This window comes from Topomyia yanbarensis, unplaced genomic scaffold (assembly GCF_030247195.1).
Source record: "Topomyia yanbarensis strain Yona2022 unplaced genomic scaffold, ASM3024719v1 HiC_scaffold_78, whole genome shotgun sequence".
NCBI lineage: Eukaryota > Metazoa > Arthropoda > Insecta > Diptera > Culicidae > Topomyia > Topomyia yanbarensis.
The window spans coordinates 45614-67864 of NW_026684024.1; the positions used below are offsets into that span (position 1 = coordinate 45614).

General features: G+C 39.1%; 1 long non-coding RNA gene across 1 annotated transcript; it reads right to left on the reverse strand.

The window, feature by feature from the left end:
- Positions 1–21476: 21476 nt before the first annotated feature.
- On the reverse strand, positions 21477–21812 carry LOC131696138 (uncharacterized). The gene is made up of 3 exons (XR_009306728.1): positions 21734–21812; positions 21609–21640; positions 21477–21549 (listed from the first exon to the last, which is right to left on the reverse strand). It is a non-coding gene; the product is annotated as an uncharacterized LOC131696138 (long non-coding RNA).
- Between the last annotated feature and the right edge of the window lie 439 nt (positions 21813–22251).

Genomic DNA, 22251 nt, shown 5'->3' on the forward strand with positions numbered 1-22251 from the left:
CTTTCAAAGCGTTAGGTATAGGAATATTTACATTTGTTTTTAATAGTCGTTTGTACTGGGGCGATTCTATACCTGTGGCCAACGACTGATCTGATCCATTCTCATTGGTTTGGATGTTTTCATGACTGGTTGGTGGATGGGTGTTCCAATTTATTCCAATTTACAAGTTAATTTATGTTTTCGGTTTGATAGAAAGACATGTGGGTCTAGCTAGTTGTCAATTCTTTTGATCTTGGTTCAGGGAAGGGATGCATCGCTTACACCTATAGGAATATTGATTGATTAATTTGATTGTTTCACTCTACCAATTACGTGGGCTGTTGGATACTTCGTGTCGTCCAATGCACAGATAGCTCAAACAAAAATTCGATTCAAGATGATTGGTGTCGTTCGGAAGATTTTTTGTGTCTAGAGTATATCTGTGAATATCTCTCACAACTCTAGCACGCAATACGACTAGAACTGGGACTATCAAATTTTGTATGTAAGTTTAAGAAAAAATATTGCATGGTCGTGGCGAAAAAAGTATCAAGATCCTCGTGCATTATGAAGATAGCGCAATAGAGGTACGACTACATGATCTATCTCCGCATACCACCGATAGCACTATTCGCCAGTTCATGTGGCAATACGGAGAAGTTCTTTTCCATTAGATACGATAAATGGAGGAACTTTTTTTTTATTTATTAACAGATTAAGGCCGAAGTGGCCTGTGCCGTATACAAAAGATTCCTCCATTCCACTCGGTTCATGGCCGCGCGTCGCCAGCCACGCAGTTTGCGAAGGGTCCGCAAATCGTCTTCCACCTGGTCGATCCATCGTGCTCGCTGCGCGCCACGTCTTCTTGTACCGGTCGGATTGCAATTGAGAACCGTTTTCACCGGGCTATTGTCCGACATTCTGGCTACGTGCCCGGCCCACCGTAGTCGTCCGATTTTCGCGGTATGACAGATGGGCGGCTCCCCCAACAGCTGATGCAACTCATGGTTCATTCGCCGTCTCCATGTGCCGTCTTCCATCTGCACTCCACCGTAGATGGTACGCAGCACTTTCCGTTCGAAGACACCAAGTGCGCGTTGGTCCTCCACGAGCATGGTCCAGGTCTCGTGCCCGTAGAGAACTACCGGTCTAATCAGCGTCTTGTAGATGGTCAACTTCGTACGACGGCGAACTCTGTTCGACCGAAGTGTCTTGCGGAGGCCAAAGTAAGCACGATTTCCTGCCACGATGCGTCTACGAATCTCTCTGCTGGTATCATTGTCGGCGGTCACCAGTGAGCCCAAGTACACGAACTCTTCAACCACCTCGATTTCGTCGCCACCGATGCAAACTCGAAGCGGGCGGTTCTCATTCTCTTCTCGTGAACCTCTTCCTATCATGTACTTTGTCTTCGACGTGTTGATGGCAAGTCCGACGCGCTTGGCTTCTCTTTTCAGTCTGATGTAGGCTTCCTCCATCTTCTCAAAGTTTCGTGCAATAATATCAACGTCATCGGCGAAGCCAAGTAGCTGAACGGACTTTGTGAAAATCGTACCACTCGTGTCGATCCCTGCTCTTCTTATTACACCTTCCAGCGCGATGTTGAATAACAGACACGAGAGACCATCACGTTGCCGTAACCCTCTGCGTGATTCGAAGGGATTCGAGAGCGTCCCTGAGACACGTACTACGCACATCACCCGATCCATCGTCGCCTTCACTAATCGCGTCAGTTTGTCCGGGAATCCGTACTCGTGCATAATCTGCCATAGCTGATCTCGATCGATAGTGTCGTATGCAGCTTTGAAGTCGATGAACAAATGATGTGTGGACACATTGTACTCGCGGCATTTCTGCAGTACTTGACGAAGAGCGAACACCTGGTCCGTGGTAGATCGTTCGCTCATGAAACCCGCCTGGTACTGCCCCACGAACTCTCTTGCAATTGGTGATAGTCGACGGCATAGTATTTGGGAGAGTACCTTGTAGGCGGCGCACAGTGGCTGGAGGCTGGCCAAAACCTCAAAAATTTATTTTTGAAATATTCATATTTTATATTTTTCCTAAATTTATCATGTATTGAATGATGTATATTCAAAATATTATGATCATTGGATAAGAACACGATTTTTAACATGAGTTTAAACGTATCAAAGTCCGGACTTTTTAATGATTTTCATTTCCGAAACCACCATTGCTCTGTTCACTTCAAATGCATGTTGCTCTTTTGATTTTGGTCCGATTTTAGCACAACTAGTTTCATTGTGTAGAGGAACGAAAGAACTTAGTTAGTGAATAAAATAAATTAAGTAAATTTGTTTGGAACTATGACTTTTTAGTTCAAATATGTTTGAGGTGGTCAGATCAAAAATACTTTTTTCACTAATGTATTCTGCACAAATTTCGGAATCATTTCGGAACGGTCACATAGTATACATTCTATGGTAAATAACCTCTACTTTTCGAATATCATGGTCTCGTTCTGCACCTAGGTGCGCAAAAAGGTTTAAGGAGATTTTGAAGCTTTGTTGCTGATAAGGAGGCGCATGGTGTTTTGTGTAAAATAGTTAGACAATCTACAGTAAACCAACACGTTATACAATAGATTTAAAGTATTGTTCTTCATTTTTATGATATTGCTGACATTGGTGAACAGTAACGGAAACTTTATCATGAAAATGGGATCATAGTTATAAGAAAGGTTCAATGACACTGTATGGAAAAATTCATTTAATATTTTACAACTCACATCAAAAATGAGCTCAGCACCTCAAAATTACCTTAAATTGTGATTTTCAGCCAAATTAGGTAATATTTGAGGTTTTATCCGACTTTTGTTTGAAGACCCGCCACTGTGCGGCGTTCAGCAGGGTGATTGCTCGGTAATTACAGCAATCCAGCTTGTCGCCCTTTTTGTAGATAGGACACACGACACCTTCCATCCACTCCTCCGGTAAAATCTCCTCCTCCCAAATCTTGGTAATCACCCAGTGCAGCGCTTTAGCCAGTGGTTCGCCACCGTGTTTTAGTAGCTCGCTTGGTATTTGGTCAACCCCAGCGGCTTTATTATTTTTGAGCCGGCTGATCTCCTCCTGGATTTCTTGGAGATCCGGAGCCGGTAGTGTAATGTCTTCCGCGCGTGCTCCCAGGTGCGTTACCGTGCCATCCTCGTCGTCTGCTGCATCGCCGTTCAGGTGTTCTTCGGAACTTGGAGGAACTTATTCCCAGGTATTAACAATGGTGTTCCAGTGCTTAAAATGCGGTTGAGGTATCCTATTCCTTGCTTCGTGACTCTGCGAGTTGACTCTGCCTGTGCTCAGACTACGTTGTGTACTTGTGATAATCAGTCTCCCACTTGTCAGTACTGCAAACAATACCACGGGAAACCCTGCGTAGGATTACCAAAGGAAAAACACCTACAACAACAGCGGGCGCATCATCTTCAATTAATTCACAAATTTTCAAACTACCAGCACATGTTGAACCATCAACGAATGGTAAATTATCTATGACTCCAGCTAGCAAATCTGAAACTGCAAACAGCTCCGTCAACAACATGAAAGGAAACGAGTAAGATGGTTTTACGACCGTAATCCGTAAACCTTAGAAACAAACCTAAGAAATCAACAACCTGCAAGACAGCAGCGGTGGTGACAGTATGGACGAAAGTGACAATCAAGGAAGCAAGCTGAATGACCCTCAGATTCTATCAAGCAACGCTAGAATTGGATGGACACATATTAAAGGATCTTTGCTGTAGATATATAAAAAACACACGGCTCCATCATGCTTACGCATCGAGTCATGTCCAATAAACGAATTAAAAAAATAGTCGATCGATCCACTTAAAACCTAGAATACGAATAATGGGAACAGAAACAAAATAAAGGCGAATTTAAATCGGATTTGATTTAGTGTTGATGACAAAGACTAAAACTCGCTGTCAGGAGAATGTTTTATAGGATCACGCAAATCAGAGGACAGTATTCTCCGTTGAAAAAAAAAATTGATTCATTGTGCCAGAAATAACGCAAGTTCTGATAATCCGACTGCAGCTACATACTACTTACCAAACAAGATTTTTTTTCGATATTTAATTTTGTCAGTTAATTGGCGCAGCTTTTCAATATTATTTTCAGATCTATGTTTCTGGTTTAGCATTACGCTCTGGTACAATCGGTGCCATGAGACTCTATGACCAAGTTGTTTTCATAATATTTTAAACAGAATTTTACCATCTTCGCCATGTCTCTTACTGACGGATTTCAACGGGTATTGGTGACTTAACGTCCAGGACTAATACATATTTAATAATCACTCGGAAAAATTTAGTTTTTTTTAAGAAAGTGACGTCTGTCAATCCAGAATACACTCTAAAAGTTATTCGATGTTATTTTATGCAGTTATTTATTTTTTTTTGCAAAATAAAAACACTTTATTTTCATGGAAAATTTCCCGTTTTTTTCTCTTCGAATTTGCAATCTATTTATTAATATGTTTAAAACCCTATTTAAATTAGCGAAGGTAACTCTGGTGTCGATTAGCCATTTTTTGCCGAAGTTTTAATTTGACAGGCGTACTAACGTTTGTCTGAAACATGAACTCCATTTTTTTATTGACCTCCTAGATCTCGAATATACTGTGAATCAAATAAATAAGCTGAATATTTCGCCCGCCAGGGAAAACTAGCTTAGTGCGCTGTATGTGTATACCCTACGGGCAGTACGAGCCTTCTTCGTACTGTTGCGCTGACGCCGCTCCATGATGGTGTTTGGTGTAAGGTTAAAAATCGCACGAGTGGTTATTTATTTGGAGAAATAGTTGCTTCAAGATGTCCGCCACATGCAACTTCTTCTGGATCCGACGACATCGCTATCAGCAGACGCACAGTGGTTGAGAACTGTGAAAAGGTTGTCAAAAGTATTTATCTGATGAATTGTGCATATTAGCAATGGAATGTCTTTGAGACGGTTTCAGAACAAAAAAGCCCCTATTATTGATTTCCTGACTCTCGGTGCAGTTAATATTTTTAGTTGCACATTTCATCGAACAGAGGACGCCATCACAAACTTTTCAAAGAATAGAGGTAGCATATGGACATGTTCAATAAAATTACTGAATAATACCTCTTCTACTACTTTGTAGAATACACCTACTTCCTTTTTCGCTCCTTTGAAAAGATAGTGCTAACGCCATCTATGCGGTTAAATGAGGAACTAATTTTCTAACCAAAACATGACTCATATTACACTAAGGTTTTTTTTTACACGGGGGATACGTACCGTGTAAAAAAAACCGTGCAAAAAAAAAACCGCGTTAATTGCGAAATCCGTGTGAAAAAAAACCGCGTTAATTGCGAAATCCGTGTAAAAAAAACCACGTTAATTGCGAAATCCGTGTAAAAAAAAACCGTGTTAATTCAGAAAACCGTGCAAAAAAAAACCGCGTTAATTCCGAAAATCGTGCAAAAAAAACCGCGTTACATTCAATGCAAAAGACTTAGACGATTTTAGGAAAAGGGATGATTTCGGAGTTTTATCAAAAATGTTCTAAGTCCTTTTGAAGGCAAAAGACTTAGACGATTTTTGAACAGATTTTTTTGCACGGATTATGCAAGTAGCACGGTTTTTGCTTTTTGCAATTCCTTAGGTTTTTGGAAAAATGGAAACGTCGGATCTTGAGGTTTCCTTTTGTCCCGCACTTTAACAATATGGTTGGTTTCGGTACAGTGTTAACGATTAGGCACCAAATATCGATGCCTGAGGCCATTTGGAATACCAAGATGACGACTTCCGGTCTAACAGAATTTTCAATAACCCAATCAGTATGCATATTTTCCGAGCGGGCCTAATGAGCGCATGATAGAGATCAATGTCTGAGGCCATTTTGAAATACAACATTGAGACTATCGGCTTAGTGATATTCTGTATAAGTCACAACATGGAGTGTTATTAAGGGGGCGTCTGGTGTAAAGTGCTCAAACCGAAAGTTATTGTGTTTTACGATTTTGAAGGCAAGGAAACAATGCATCTTTTATGTAATGTTAAGCTTTAAATTTGTACGTTTATTCTGTACGAAAAAAATTTTTGCACGGCCTTATTCTGCGCGGCGTGTGACGTGAGACGACGAAACTCACCTCACTTTACGTGACTTTTCTCACCCGATTCTGAGAGTCGACTCGGGTGAGGTGAGATTCCTCATTGCGGTTAAATGGGAGTCTCACGTCACCCGAAGTGACTCTTCAGAATTGGGTGCAGTCACGTAGAGTGAGGTGAGATTAGTCGTATCACGTCTGACGCCGCGCAGAATAGGGTCGGCAGCCACGCAGAGCCACACATACGAGCGTTCCAAGAGTAGACGTCCAACCATTTCCACGTCGAGGAGCGCCGCGGCTAACACGATGACTCTTGATAAAATTGTTTGACACAGCAAATTAAGTAAAATTTGTAAAGCTTAGACTTGTAGTTACTCGATGAACCCAAAAAAAAGTTCGAGTTTAGGAAAATGGCTTCATGTAAACCGAAAAATCTCATATTTTTCTGTAAAATTCGTGCACTTTTCTTCAAAATAATAGAGAACAATTTTTTCATTCTGTTTTCTGTTGTTCACCGACAGGCTACACATATTGTGCATTTTCATAAAAAAATCAAGTCAATTCTTTGATCAGTTTTTGAGTTATTGTGTTCACCAATTTGAAAAATGCGGTTTCGAAAAAACGCTATTAAAGGATACTCCATAGCAAATTGCATCACGGAAAAAATGACGTGGAAAACAATCCATTTGGTATTTTCTCTTAAAAATTTGGGTGGAAGTAGTTTAAAGTGTATGTTCACACTGTGTTTTTATCGTTGTCAGTCTTAAGAAAATTGTTGCCGATAGATTGAAATCTGCGTGTGTCACAGCAAATACGCGCGAGGAATGCATGGCTGTTTAAAACAAAAGAAGTTCAGCGTGGTCACCGAGATTGCGGGAGACTATTCTAGAGGCTCAATACTAACAATTAAGCGGATAAAAAAGAAGTCGATTATTTTGCCCACTACATCAGACGCCCCCTTAAGATGAATGAGATGTACACTAAAGCAGAGATGATGCTTATAGAGATGCGCGAAGACTGAAGCCAAAAGTTCCAATCGAACCCGGTTCCAAACTAGCAATGTAAACAAATATGGCGGATTTAGGAAGTAATGCGTGGGGAGTATCGAGATTGAAATGAAAAGAAATGCATGTCTGCATCCTGCACCCTCGATACATTTTTTCTAGTGCAACGAAAAACATGTAGACAGGCTCAGTAACGTAAATCAATGCGTTTCCAAGTTACATGATTGAGTATTGTGGGAAATATTTCAAAAAAGGAATTCGCCAAACATTCATTAAAACTACAAGTCACTCGCTGTTTACACAATATTCCTGGTTGCCAAAACTAGCAGACAAATAATTTGTAAAACCGTGCAGCCAAATTTACTGTTTTTCTCGCCGCGTGTCTTTATATTTAAAACATCGTCTTGGCACTAAAATAGAAGTCACCATCTTAGATGAAAACATGAAATGATGAAATTTTACTAAACCGAAGTAGCCATCTTGATTTTCGAAATGGTCTCAGACATTGATATTTGGCACCTACTCGTCAATCCCGTTCCAAAAATACTCATATTGATTGGGCTTTGGAGAATTCCACAGAACTGGAAGTCGCCATCTTGAATTTCAATATGGCACCAGACACCGATATCTAGCGTCTATTCGTCAATTCCATTCCAAAAATACCCATATTGATTCGATTTTAGAGAATTCCAATGAACCTGAAGTCGCCATCTTGGTTTTCCAAATGGCCTCTGACACTGATCTCTATCATGCGCTCTATTAGGCCCGCTCTGAAAATATGCATGCTGATTGGGTTATAGAGAATTCTACTAAACCGGAAGTCGCCTTCTTGGTTTTTAAAATGGCCTTAAACATCGATATCTGACGTCCACTCATCAATCCCGTTCCAAAAATATCCATATTGATGGGGTTTCAGAGAATTCCACTGAACCGGAAGTCGCCATCTTGGTTTTCAAAATGGCCTTAAACATCGATATCTGACGTCCACTCATCAATCGCGTTCCAAAAATATCTATATTGATGGGGTTTCAGAGAATTCCACTGAACCGGAAGTCGCCATCTTGGTTTTCAAAATGGCCTTAAACATCGATATCTGAAGGCCACTCATCAATCCCGTTCCAAAAATACCCATATTAATGGGGTTTCAGAGACTTCCACTGGACCGGAAGTCGCCATCTTGGTTTTTAAAATGGCCTTAAACATCGATATCTGACGTCCACTCATCAATCGCGTTCCAAAAATATCTATATTGATGGGGTTTCAGAGAATTCCACTGAACCGGAAGTCGCCATCTTGGTTTTCAAAATGGCCTTAAACATCGATATCTGACGTCCACTCATCAATCGCGTTCCAAAAATATCTATATTGATGGGGTTTCAGAGAATTCCACTGAACCGGAAGTCGCCATCTTGGTTTTCAAAATGGCCTTAAACATCGATATCTGAAGGCCACTCATCAATCCCGTTCCAAAAATACCCATATTAATGGGGTTTCAGAGACTTCCACTGGACCGGAAGTCGCCATCTTGGTTTCCAAAATGGCTTTAAACATCGATATCTGACGTCCACTCATCAATCCCGTTCCAAAAATATCCATATTTATGGGGTTTCAGAGAATTCCACTGAACCGGAAGTCGCCATCTTGGTTTTCAAAATGGCCTTAAACATCGATATCTGACGTCCACTCATCAATCCCGTTCCAAAAATACCCATATTTATGTGGTTTCAGAGAATTCCACTGAACCGGAAGTCGCCATCTTGGTTTTCAAAATGGCCTTAAACATCGATATCTGACGTCCACTCATCAATCCCGTTCCAAAAATACCCATATTTATGGGGTTTCAGAGAATTCCACTGAACCGGAAGTCGCCATCTTGGTTTTCAAAATGGCCTTAAACATCGATATCTGAAGGCCACTCATCAATCCCGTTCCAAAAATACCCATATTAATGGGGTTTCAGAGACTTCCACTGGACCGGAAGTCGCCATCTTGATTTTCAAAATGGCCTTAAACATCGATATCTGACGGCCACTCATCAATCCCGTTCCAAAAATACCCATATTTATGGGGTTTCAGAGAATTCTACTGAACCGGAAGTCGCGATCTTGGTTTTCAAAATGGCCTTAAACATCGATATCTGACGTCCACTCATCAATCCCGTTCCAAAAATATCCATATTTATGGGGTTTCAGAGAATTCCACTGAACCGGAAGTCGCCATCTTGGTTTTCAAAATGGCCTTAAACATCGATATCTGAAGGCCACTCATCAGTCCCGTTCCAAAAATAGCCATATTGATGGGGTTTCACAGAATTCCACTGAACCGGAAGTCGCCATCTTGGTTTTCTAAATGGTCTCAGACATGAACATTTGGCATCTACTCGTTAATGCTGTTCCAAAAGCAATCACTTCCACTTTTCCAAAAATCTTCGAAATTCTTTGCATTCAAAATGGAAAAGCAGACACCGTGTAAATTTCAAAATCCGTGCAAAAAAAAACTTGGTCAAAAACCGTCTAAGTTTTTTGCCTTCTTAAGGATTTTTGCTAAAACCGTGTTAATTGCGAAATCCGCGCAAAAAAACAATTGATCAAAAATCGTCTAAGTTTTTTGCCTCCAAAAGGACTTAGACCATTTTTGCGAAACCCGTGCAAAAAATGGTTGAGAAATCGTCTAAGTCTTTTGCCTTTAAAAGGACTTAGAATATTTTTGCGAAAAACCGTGTTAATTGCGAAAACCGTGCAAAAAAAAACCGTGCTAATTGCGAAAACCGTGTAAAAAAAGCCGTGTAAAAAAAACCGCGCAAAAAAAAACCGTGTAAAAAAAACCTTAGTGTATATACTAAAATTCTTCCAAACACACTATCCAGCCAAGTGCAACTATTATTTCACAAAATTGTAAAGTTTGTAGGAATCGACTACTGATACACAACCATGTGCTGTTACGCCGCATGCAAAATTGGCTCGCAATCACTTCATTTGATGTTCAATAACTTCTACTAGGAAGGCTAGATTGAATTGAATCCCTCACCAAAGTTGTAGACTATTAAATTGTCTTTGTTGTTTTTTCACTTGTTGTGAAACTCTGTTGCATACAGTGCCACCTAGTGCTGAAAATGCGAGATAGCTAGTTTTCTCCATGGAAATTGTCGAAAAATCCCACACAAGTTACAATCACGTTGTTCCAGTAGCTGGACTTGTCCGATTTGGTTCAAATTTAGACCAGATACTCCTGGTGGTACCAGGAATCGGTTACAGGAATGGGTCGCTGGAAGTCATTTTTTTCTTGTCACTCTAATACGGTTTTGTGCGATTAATATTGCACTCAACTGTTTTTTATTTTCTTGGATAACAATTTTAATATGTAAACTAGAGATTCAGATTCAGAGACGAATTGCTCAGATTTCCATCTTGTTCCTTATATTCTACTTACGGGAGTATATCAGTTCAAAACGTATCCATATATCCTGTAATTTCTGTTTAGCAAAAAAAGAAAAAGACGGAGATCAAATCACAATTGACACCGTGTTATAAAATAAATAGTCATAACCTGGTAGTGGTTCACGACGCAAACACCATCTTGGATTTCAAATACGGTCACAATCATCGATTTCCATAATCTGCCGACCATCCGCTTTCAAATCATACTCATATGATTAATTGTTTTTATCGTTTTGTGGTAACAGCAAGCCGCCATCTAGGATTTTATACCGGCCTCAATAATCAATTTGGGTCATCTACTGACCAGCCCCTTTTAAATGATACCCATATTAAAGGACGCTTTCACTCTTTTGTAGTTACCAGAAGCCGCCATCTTGGGTTTCGAATGGCTTCAGTCGTCAATTCCCGTCATCTTATGAGCACCCCCTGCAAATGGCTCCCGTATTGATGATGGTAAATTTTATCGGTTTTGTGGTAACCGAAATCGCCATCTTGGATTTCAAAATCCTACATTTCCGTCATCTACAGCCTCTTTCAAATGACAGCCATATTAATGATGGTTTTAATTTTTTTGTGGTTACCGGAAATCGCCATTTTTAAATTGTCCCCATCATCAAATACCAGCATCTGCTGATCATTTCGCATCAAATGATACTCATAATGATAGTTGTTTTCAGTGTTTTATTGTAACTGGAAGCTGTTGTCTTGGACTTCAAAATGGCATCAATCGCCAATTTTTGTCATCTCCTGACCACCCTCTTTAAAATGACATACTGATGGAGATTTACACTACTCACTTCACTACTTCAAAATGGTCTCAAGCATAAATTTCTATCATCTGTTGACAATCCCTTTCAAATGATAGCCCATATTGATAGTTCTTTTCATTGTTTTGTGGTAACCGGAAACCGCCCTTTTTGATTTCAAAATGGCCTCCATCATCACTTTTCGGCAGCTACTGATCACCCTCTTTCAAATGACATCCATATTAATGGTGGTTTTCATTGGTTTACAGTAACTGGAAGCCAACATCTTGGATTCCAAAATGGCCTCAGTCATCTGTTTCCGTCATCTACTGACCAGCCCATTTTAAGTGATATCCACATTGTCGTCATCTTAGATTTAAAAATAGCCTTAATCATCAATTTTCATTGCCTATCACGTTAGACTTCGGACGAGCTCGACTGTTTACCCTTTTACACTTTTGATTGGTGTTCACTGGGTGAATTAAAAGCGAAATTTGTCGTTGTCGTCAATTTGTTTTTCGGTGAAAATTTTAAATGTCGGGCAAAATAATTTGTAGTAAAAGTAAAAATACCTTTCGGAAACGACTGACGAAACTAGGAGTAAGAGGAGAAGTGCTCTTTGCTACTGGAATAGTACCAAGTGATGGTAGCGGAGTGAAAATATTTTGGACCTTCATTACTGGTGAGCCCGTTCTAGTTATATCTTCTATCTTTTTTAGCGATTGTTATATTGCTCAATTATTTCATTAAAAACTTGGCGAGGGAATATAGACCACTAATAGGTTGATAACACTTTTGTTCTGGATCAAATCAGCCTCGAACCAGAAATCGATCCATTGGATTCCTGTTCTCATGCCGTCGGAGGTTTTCTAGCCTTTCGTTTTTGTTGTTTATTGTCTTGGATGGTTCTAATGGGCTCATAGTGGTAATCAGAAACAGGAGTTTCATGTCAATGCTGCAGTGAGGTTTACTGGTACTTTTCTGAATATGAAGCGGCGTTCGTGGGAGGAGTTTGTAGAGGAGAAGTGTGATACAAGATAACAAAACAACGGACTGGTTTTGTTTGAAGATATGACCACATGACCTTTCCTTCAATAGAGCGTAACCAGATGCATTTCTAATGTTCCGCCAACAACCTGGGTCCATCAAGAATGTTTCCATTCCGGGAGCATACTTGATGGAATAGGGAGTTGAATATAATGGCTTCCGTTTCCGATGATACTCTGTAGGATTCCTCCCGCCTGACCAAGACATCGGTACTACCATCTGCTAGAGCGAAAAGTGGCGTACCTAATGGCAGTGAATCCGGTCGAGTTGTATCATCGACATCAGACCGCTTTAGTGAAAGTTGCCTACTACTAACCCAGGGCAAACATTTAAAAAATGAACACAATTGTCAAGTAATAGATTCTTTGCTTCACAGACAGCCATTGTGGTTCTTATAGCATGAAATTAGATGAAGTGTATCTGTTACATTTTGTTTCTTTCCAATCAATCGCAGATATTGAGGTTGCAGCGACTGAAGAATAGAATAATGCAAATAGCATTATTCTATTTTTTATTCGCTCTAGCCTCAATATTTGTGTTTGATTGGAAAGAAACAAAATGGATCGGCAAAGCGAGTAAAGACGCTTTAACCTAGACTTATGAGCCAGGGCAAGGAATAAATACTTCTGCCCCATCCCCAAGGACCAAAGGAGAAACATTAACCTTCTTAGCCAAGTCACTCCCAACGATATATCCCAATCCTCTATAAACTGAAACGGTCGGTACGGTTGTCCTCGTTTCTTCCTCATTCAAGATTCGAAACGATTCGTTAGTTAATTTATTCATTAAATAAATAAATTAATTGCCGTATAGTTTTGAAACACCTTTTAACCCAACTGTGCACAGTAGGCCTGGCCGTTTTAATATTTGTGACATATTACAAATAATATGCTTCAAATATTAATGTTGACAAGAAAAACACTAAAGAATAGCTGCGGTGTTTTCCAGGATGCTTTTCAATACTGGCTGTGTAAGGGTTAGAATAGAATAGAATAGAATAGTGTTCACAGGCTGAATTAAAAGCAAAATCGTTACATTTGACAGGATTATGAACTGCGACTTACTTGAAAGCGACGGTGAATGAAAAGCCAACACTAATAGCGAGGACAGCATGGACGAAAACAACAAATCTTAGTGAGGAGTTTTTCGCATTATGGAGAAAACTGTTTAAAAGATGGTTTTGAAGAGCGTGAAGAGCACAAAACCTATACCTAAATTAGTTGTGAAATTTTCGTTTTGATTTCGGCTCATCAGAATCTGACACTAACTTAGTGACAGGACTAAGCTAGCGCCGGATTAACGCCAGCTCCACAAAAACGAAAACACTATATGTGCTTCTGAGCAAACCCCTAGTTCTGAATGATGTCCCACAAGAAAAGGAGCTTGTTTAGTCACGTCATTAAATTAGTGTCGGATTCTTGATACGACGAAGTCAAAACGCAAATTACGGACTAAGTGGTCCCCAAGATAGCAGGCAACGCGGGTAATGGATAACTAACAAGAAAGAAGTAATAAATCGTTTACACAAGATCCGAGGGAAATATAATTAACTTCGATTTGTGTTTATTTAAATTGTAAATTTATATTAATTTATGAAGATCCATTCTCATCTAAGTTAATGCAATTGTTTCAAATAAACTAAATAAAAAGCATACAAATATCACTGGTAAGCAAACGAATTTCTTGGCCGGAAATTAACAAAACTTACTTCATGTAAACACCCTACACCGAACCTGGAAGTGATCCAGGCAATTCGGCAATTGCTATGGTAAAATACTGTTCAATAGTTGCTTTATTAATTTTTACTAAGTTTTATTTCAAGAAGCATTTTGCAATCATCCTCAGCGCAGTGTTAAGTTGTCACAACGTGAAATGAAAAAGGTACAAATCTAGATACTATCAAGCAAAGCGATCATGATCATGATTAATTCAATAAAGGCGACATTGATATAGCAATGCAAAATTTGAAATAGTTAGTGCTAGAATCTTATCAGTTTCAACAACGCCGATACCGATTCTTATCATATCATTGTTAGTGCGTGTTGTTGACTCTCTCAGACAAGACCATGCGTATTCCCCAGGCACATTAAATGTCCAATGGATTAGTACCCTAGCTGGTCATAAAACAGACACCAAACGAACAAGGAAATTAGTTTGCTCAGCCCAAAGAAATGTCAGCTTAATTGGCATCAATACACTACAACACAATGCCATCAAATCAAAGAACATTTAAAATCACTTACGACAAAATGTGTGCAATTTTGAGTACAATAAAATGAAGACTACTTAGTTATTTGTAAAAAAAAATAAGATTGGAAAATTCAAAGTTAACACTATTGATGAATCACCTTATAAATATAAATAATAAGAGACGCGGACGAAAAAAAAACTGACCACCGCCGATGAAATACCGTAAACCGGGGTAACACTGATCACTTTTCGAAGTATTCATTACATATTTTTAGACGCAACACTTTTTTTTTCAAGTTTAATAATTTTAAACCATGTACTGATGTATGGAGAACAAGATTGGATGGTTTTACCTAAAATTGTCCGCTTACAGCTATTTTTTCAAAAAATATTTCAAGTTAAAGTCCGTTTTCGTATTCCGGGGTGACTTTGATAACCTGCATGTTCACCCACATTAAGTTATTGATGTCAATGTTTTTCATTCAAATGTTTGTTTAAACTAATTCTGGAAAGATACTCATTGTTAGATAGATGTTAATTGGTATTATTAAAAATTGTTTCAATATACTGTAAAATTCGAGTAAGCAAAATTCGTATAATTTGTGTCTAACTAGAATAAAAGATTCTGAAATCCTTTAAAACGGCTAAGATTGTTTTATTTCAGTGCTTGATCAATGTACAAACAGTTTTATTCATTTTAACACGTTGGAATATTGAACAATAAAACAATTCGCGAATTTTAGCTTAAAATAATTTGAAATAATTGCCAACTAGTTTCACAAAAAATGCATTTAAAATAAACAAACTCTTAAAACTAAATTTGGCACATCCCAATCTAAAGGAAAATAAAAACTCGCTTGAAATTTATTACTCTTGCTCAAATCTGAGATATATTTGTTTTATAAAAAATAAACACTTTACGAGGCTTCGTAACAATAAGGTAAAGTCAAATTTCGGTTTTTTGAAGAACAATATACTCAAAAAGTATTTTAAAGTTTAGAGTAAAAATTATTTCAAATTAAAATGATTCGGTAGACTATTCTGGTTTAATAAGCGATCTACGAAAAAAATTTCGAGTGATGAAAGTCACCCCGGTTTACGGTAGCTGTAAAAATTAATTAAGGAAATAAAAATTTCACAAAACTCGTCAAATTAATAAAGCCATATACTAAACCTAAAAACTTTGTTATGCTTCTCACAAAAAAAAGTTGGAAACTGAAAAGTTGCTGTGCATGAAGCACACAATACCAAACAAGAGTAAATCGAAAAGTCTGCGCTTCAACATTGTCGCATCAGTATCATGGCAGACTGGCTAGGTCGTCAGAGAGACACTGAATTCAAAACGCATTGGATTACTAACCGAAACTAGGTTTCGATTTCGTTCCTCATTAGAAATCATGACTTCTTGGTGCTTTCGGTACTTTGCTCGTGGCCAGTTGTTTACTCGTGAACACAAGCAGTGTTTCACTTTTTGGATTCAGCCTATATACGGCGCTTAATCATATTAAGCGTATAAAGCCACAAATATTCACGAAGTCGCAGCAACACCATCATCTGTATCAACTGTCAAATCAACCGAATGTCCATGTGAACTAAGCAATCCACGATTGTGTAAAAGCGAGAAAAAAACTGTTCGGTTGTAGCTGACTGACAACCAGACAAAGCGTAGTTGCATCACAACTCATATCACGCCAGAATCGTTTGTTATGATGTTAATGATGATGATGATGATGATCCTCTTACTCGAACTTCCTCCCGACCAACCAACGTCAGCAAATCACCAGGCAATCACTCCGGATTTGGCGATCGATTTACGATTCTTTTGTGTGTTTTCCCCCTGCTGCTCCGGGTTGGTTGGCATAACCAGCCACCATGTTGCCTCAAAGTGCATCAAAATATACTCAACAGCAACAACATTCTTGAAAGCATGCTTCGACCTCTTGCTTCAACGCCACCATCAGCATCCGTTCGTCGTCTTCGTAGTCGGTCGTGTCATTAAATTGATTATTACTTAACATTTGCTCTTTGATATTTTCTTCGCCATCATTGCAGCGTAGCTTTTTCGCGAATTCGCTTTCGAGCCACTCGCGATCCTCCCAAGGTTTTCTCTTTATTTTTTTCCTTCTTCTTCTCTTTCCCATCAACTGGGGTTATGTATCTGCTTCAAGTGCTACCTACGCCGCGCTACTCACCGCGCCGGGTATTTGCAATCTGTGTTACTAATCGCGCTTGTCCACTCCCTCCCTTTCCGAACACTCGCTTCCCCATGGGGTATTAGTGAGCAATCTCTTTTTTTCCGCTCGTTCGGATTTTCCGTTTTTTTGCTGCATTTATTTTCGCTTTCTGTGTGTCTTTTCCTTTCGCCTTCTAGTCACTGCTTTATTTTTTTGTCTCTCTTGGCTTGCTGTTTTTTTTCTTCTTTTAATGCCCTTTTCGTATGCGATTGCATTAATACCGTTGCAAAATGTTGCCGGCGGCATTCTTCGCACGCACACGTCATTTCACCTTCCCTCGATGCCGTCGTCGTCGTCATCGTTGTTGTTTTTGTTGTTGTTGTAATGGTAATTGTTGTTGTTGTTAAAGTCTGTCAATCGCGAAACAACACAACGTCCAGCATGTACTATGGCAGCGGAAAGGAAGTCATTCTCCATTGATGGTTGCGATGATGATGGGGTGATCATTTAGCGAGGTTTTCTTTCTTCATCTCTTGATGAGCCATTTGAGTTTCGTTTGCGGGAGGGGGTTGGGGTGTGTTTTGTACAACGCAAACGGACAAGTGGTTGGTTGTGGCTTGGCGCACGAACGGCACCGGACAGACGCCCATTCTCCACTAAAGAAGGAAATGACACTTTTCGGGTGACTGCAGTCAAATAATTTGGCCGCGCTGTGAGATGTGATCGTTTACGCAATGTCCTGCTGGAATTTGGAGGGTTCATGGCAGTTTACCGGCAGGTAAACGGACGTTTCAACACAATTTTACTGGCTTTACCATAAGAAAATGATGCTGAGTGTGAATCTAGTGTATGTAATTTTTCACTATGCCATATTGCTCCGTAAAAATTTTGGTAAAAAATAATTTTCCTCCAGTAAGGGAATATTGTTCGAAACCACATATGTGCGTTAGGGGCATAAAACGTATAACTAAATTAGTTATGGAATTTTCGTCTCATAAGAACCCGACACTAACTTAGTGACAGGACAAAGCTAGCGCCGGATAGACGCTAGCTTCACAAACGGAGACACTAATTGTGTTCCTGAGCAAACCCTTAATCAAGCAAGATGCCCACTAAGGAGACCAACCGATCAACACGGGTTTCCCGGTCAAAATCAACAAGTACACATTTAGCTCATTTCATTTCGCATGTATTTATTGAAAACATAGAAAAAGACGAACAATAAGATGCCGTTTTTACTGACATAGAAGCGGTGTTCAATACTGTTGATCAAAAAATTGAGCGGGTGAGCGGCCTCTTTTAAGTTTCCCTAATGGTTGAATTCATACTTCAGAAATCATGTAAAATTTGGAAACATATTTTCCCTAATTTTGCGGGAGTGCCACAAGGGAGTGCTCTTGGCCCTTTGATGTTGGCTTAGTACTTTCAATGATGTTGGCGTTGTTGTATCGGCTGGATGAAAACTTGTTTACGCTTAGGACATCAAATTGTTCTTCGTTATCGATAGAAGATTTCTGCAACTGGTGTGCTAGGAATTCATTGAATCTCAGTGTCAATAAATATTCTGCGAACTCTTTCGCCGGCAGAAGAAGTCCAATCTTATGGAATTACACCATTAACGGGAAGTCACTCGGAAGAGTGTCACTTGACAGAGATTCTTGTATTCAGTTGGATTTTCAATAGAGATCATTTTGACAGATTTTTGCACGGGAAAACAGAATCCTTAGCTTCACTGTGGGAATTGCTACGAAATGTGCTGATCCGTACTGATTTTGAGTGTTATACTCTTCGCTTGTCCGTTGCATTTTTGAAACAAAACAGTAAAAAATAAGAAAAGAAATAAGCCAAACATTTGTTACGTTATATAACAAAAAACTGAATTCACAAAAATAACAAAAAAGACAAAAATAGCTACAAAAACAAAAATGCCATACTTACTACCATAACAAACACTACTACAAACAGATATAACAAAAACTAAGGTAATCGAAAATCATAAATAATTACTAAACAAAGGCTATGAACAATAACAAAAAACGAAAATAACGAAAAATAATAAAATCGGCTAAAAACCACAATAATGAAAATTACTAAAATAAATGAAACGAAAATAGCAATAAACATAAAAAATAATGAACAAATACTAAAATAACTAGAGGTGTGCGCCGATGAAAAATGTCGTTGTCGGCGGCGTAGGTGTGATTTGGGCCGGCGGCGGCGGCGTATCGGCGTGACGCCGTTTGCTAAAATCATCGGCGGCGGCGGCGGCGCAAAGCGGCGTGGGATATTTTTTGATATGGATGGAAAGTAGTAATTTGCTCAATCATCTTGCTATGTTGACTATTGTGTCTGCGTGTGTCAAAATTAAACCAAATATTGATGACGTAGCGGTGTCATCAGCTTTAAGCATAACACTGTTTTTTAACCGGGAATTAATTTTATTTGAGAAAATGGAAAAAAAAAAAATAAAAGTAATTATCCAAAATTGCGATTACTAAAGATAAATTTAAACAACCGCTCCTAATGCTTGCAATGCCAACCGTTACGAATATCGATGCTAACACAGTTTCAGAAAGCAAAGTTTTATGCCATTCATTTTAATAAATATTCCTCTGAGATAAAATAACAATACCTGGTCTTCAGTCTAATTTCTACTTCTGCCTGAGCTAGACCTATACAACCGAGTGAAGTGAAATAGAATTTATTAACCTGATACTTGGAGAAATTTCTTTATGCTGAGAATGTGGATCGATTATTCAACTAAAAATCACGGAACTATTAAATAAACCACGCTTTGTCCCCATAACATGCAAATTCCTACGCGCATGTATTAACATCAGACGCCACATCGTGAACAATCCTTGAGCAATGCAAAGATACATATACAAACGAGAATGCATTTCAGCGAATTGCCGACTCATCGACGATATACCTATTTGAACAGTGATCTCTATACAAATACCTACAAACGGTTCCCAAATTTGTGACAGTTGTTCAGGACATAATGACAACTGCTAAACAGCATCCAGCACCCCAAAATCAACTGTTAGCACTATCGGTGAGGATAAAAAGGCGACGTTGCTCACGCGCAAGTGCAAGAAACAAGATTCAACATCCGACCGTCGGCACCAATACAGCTTTAACTATGAAGACCTGGACGTCAGACATGAGAGAAGCAAATAATCCCAAAGATACAGCAGACAAGCAGTCAACTGTATCCCCACCGCTAAAGAAGGTCTCCACTCTCAATAGAAAGTCACGAGCACGAGATTCTGCGGATAACCAATAATGTTTTTTGCTGAAATATTGGAATAGAAATTAACGGGACGTTTTCTGGGCCACTCTGGTAGTTTGATACACCGCACTCAATATTTTGTCCACGTATATCGTTGGAAAAAATCCTTAGCATGATAAAATTACAAAATGGTGCGGCTTCCAATACAGGTTAAACATCGAATCACTTTCGAACAATAGGCCAATATGGTATGGTAGTTTCGATTGCGGCAAAGTTCTACTGTATCGATTTTGTAGACTTTTTCGGTAAATTAAAGGAAAAGAGAAACAAAGGATAAGAAAATTGAAATACGGATTTTTCTAGAGAGAACCAGTTGTAAACGTACAGAAAACCTTCCATTATGCTGACAGAAGTATGTTTCACTAGTTTTTCGTTCCAAGTTTCATTTCGGCAGACTTTGCAGCCAGGTTTTAGGAATGTGCAGTGCTACTGCATGGCTAGTGTTACGAGGCTACTGACTACTAAGAATCCTTCCTGGCGGGGGCTGGCTTATACGACGGGTGGCTTATACGACACCAACGCCTTACCCTCTGAACTACCAGACCAAGGTTAATAGTTAAAAGTCGTACGGCTTGAATTACTATATCGAAGGCATGACGTGACGTGAGTTAACTTTCGAGGCCTGCTTTCAACATCGCCAGTAGATGTTCAGCAATCGCTATACGAGCTTTGCTTGCGTGCAAATTTGAGTAGAATGGTGATTCACGCGTGCGATGGTAATTTGCAACGTATTTTTATTTAAATATTTACACAGATTTTGTAGAAACAATTGTACTGGCTTATATGTCGGTTCATTAAGTTTTAACTGTTTCTAACCATGAAAAAGTGACATCATTCGGTCGATATGCTATCTAATTCCGCATGAGCCAAATATGTTCTTGCACTAAGTAACTTGTGTCTTTAACTACTGAGAATTCAACAGTAGGGAGTATTATGGTTTCCACAGACTGACTGTTGATTGCTGCGATCCGGATGACTATGCGAGTAGGAAGTCAGCAAAAGTATTGTCCAGGCTATTTTATTATCATATCGATTGATTGATTAGTAAAACAAGAAACGCTTAGAACAAGTATATTGCTTAACTTCTGAATATCTTAATACCTTTTACCGACCTATTCGGCTGATATTCGCTTGTCCAGTCTTTAAACAGCGGAACACTATATAAATTCACAGTTCATAAGCAAACCACTCGCAGATACGGTGACAGTTTAATTTCTTGCTGAATTGCCGTGCGGTTCGAAAGCAGCTATGTTTCCATATGGACTACAATATGCTGCCTCAAGATTGGTAATGGTAAGAATCACACAAAACTATTACAACCAATAAGATTATCGTAAAGTAAACCAAAATTCTTTCACTCAATACACATTCAGGTCAAATTGTTGCTTCGCAATGAGAGGATCAAATTATTTCCGAATAATTATTTATTCACAATGAATAATAAAAACTTCCTAGGATGACAATGATATGTTATAAGCATATGCTATACACAATTCAGAGCGCATAACTTACGTTTAGTATTTATTCCTCTTCTATTCCTCCTATATTTGCGTTCGCAACTTATTTGTGACTTCGTGTCAATTCTGCAATATTATATTGCATTAATCCTAGTATTTTTAGTATTAAGTTTCAATGATATTACCTTCAGCAGCGTCACTAGTGACCTAATCGTGACTGTGAAGTGCGTGAATTAGGTTCCGTTAACTACAATATGAAAATTTGCTAATTTTATGGAGTTATACAAAAGCAGTTTAGTGGGAAACTAACCTCGAATTAGTTACAGATTGTTAAATGTGAATTTCTATCACCGATAATGATCACAGCTGCTTTACGAGTTAATACATCTAACGCGACTTGCAAATTGCAGCGCATAACTGTGTTTTAAATACAATTTCAAATAAATCTTTATAAATTAAAAATCAAGTAAACTTTTTAGAATATAATCTTCAGCACACGCGGATTGGCTTTCTTCTACTGGTTGTCGTTTCATACCAGCGCGATCGAGTACACGGTGGGTCTCCTGTCATGATCGTTAAGTTGATGGGTTTTTTAGATCTGGTCGTCTCGATGAGGCGCGTGACCCATTGGGTCGTTTACAATGGACTCGGCGCGAGTTTAAATATGATCGGCGGCGCAGCACAAAAAAGGCAATCGGCGCGCTGACCATTTTTTCCTAAAATCGGCGGCGTGTCAAAATCATCGGCGGCGGCGGCGTGGCGCGGCGGCGCACACCTCTAAAAATAACTAGAAAAACCAAAATAAGGGAAATAACAAAGTTAACCACA